The 945-nt window shown below is 77.1% G+C and overlaps 1 non-coding gene across 1 annotated transcript; it reads right to left on the bottom strand.

Annotated features, from left to right (window-relative positions):
* Positions 1-254: 254 nt before the first annotated feature.
* LOC136996787 (5.8S ribosomal RNA) lies at positions 255-407 on the bottom strand. The gene has a single exon (XR_010887730.1). It is a non-coding gene; the product is annotated as a 5.8S ribosomal RNA (ribosomal RNA).
* Between the last annotated feature and the right edge of the window lie 538 nt (positions 408-945).

Below are 945 nucleotides of genomic sequence, written 5' to 3'. Positions count from 1 at the left end.
GGGCACAGGCGCGGCAAGGCACGCCGGCCGCGGCCGCTGCGGGCGGCCCGGCGCCGGAGCCCGGCGGGCAGGAAGACCGGGGCCGCCGGTGCACGCACCGGGGTCCCGGCTCCGCCGCCGACTCTCCGCCGCCGAGGCCGCCGCGCACCGCCGCCGCCGGCGCCGCCGCGCCTCCCCCGCCCCCCCACGCGCCCCCCCCGAGGGGCGGCACCGCTGCGCCAACGCGACAGCGGGGGTGACGATTGACCGCCAAGCGACGCTCAGACAGGCGTAGCCCCGGGAGGAACCCGGGGCCGCAAGTGCGTTCGAAGTGTCGATGATCAATGTGTCCTGCAATTCACATTAATTCTCGCAGCTAGCTGCGTTCTTCATCGACGCACGAGCCGAGTGATCCACCGCTAAGAGTTGTCTCGGTTTCGGTCCCCGCCGCGCGCGCGGGGGGACCGGGCAGCCTTCGGCAGCCCCTGAGGGCCCCCCCTCCGCTCCGCCTCCCTCCTCACGCCGACGCCGGCTGCTGAGCGAGGGACGGCCGAGAGCCAGAGAGAGGGGCTCGCCCCGCTGACCGTACGAGCACAGAGTGGGGGGGGAAAAAGGGAAAAGGAAAACCCGAACGAGAAGGGCGGGGAGCCCTCGCTCCCGACCTGGGACAACCCTTTGCTCGCTTCGAGTCCGGCCCAGGCGCCCAGGCTCGGCCCGGCCCGGCGGGGAGCAGCGCGCCGGCCGCGCCGCCTGCCTCGGGGACGCTGGGGGAGGGGGCGGCTCCCCGCGGACCCCCAGCGTCGGAGCCCGGCCGCCACCGGCAGCGGCACCGGCCGCTGCCCGCGCGCCCGCGGCCCACCGGCCCCGCGCTCCCCAGCTCCTCGCTCGCCTCGCCGGCCTCCGGCTCCGCCGTGGCCCCGAGGCGGCGCCCACGCCCGCGCGCGCGCACACACAGCCTCCCGGACG

The sequence above is a fragment of the Apteryx mantelli genome, unplaced genomic scaffold (genome assembly GCF_036417845.1).
Source record: "Apteryx mantelli isolate bAptMan1 unplaced genomic scaffold, bAptMan1.hap1 HAP1_SCAFFOLD_86, whole genome shotgun sequence".
Taxonomy (NCBI): Eukaryota; Metazoa; Chordata; class Aves; order Apterygiformes; family Apterygidae; genus Apteryx; species Apteryx mantelli.
Note: the sequence above shows the minus strand (reverse complement) of the source record. Positions and strands in the feature narration are given on the sequence as shown.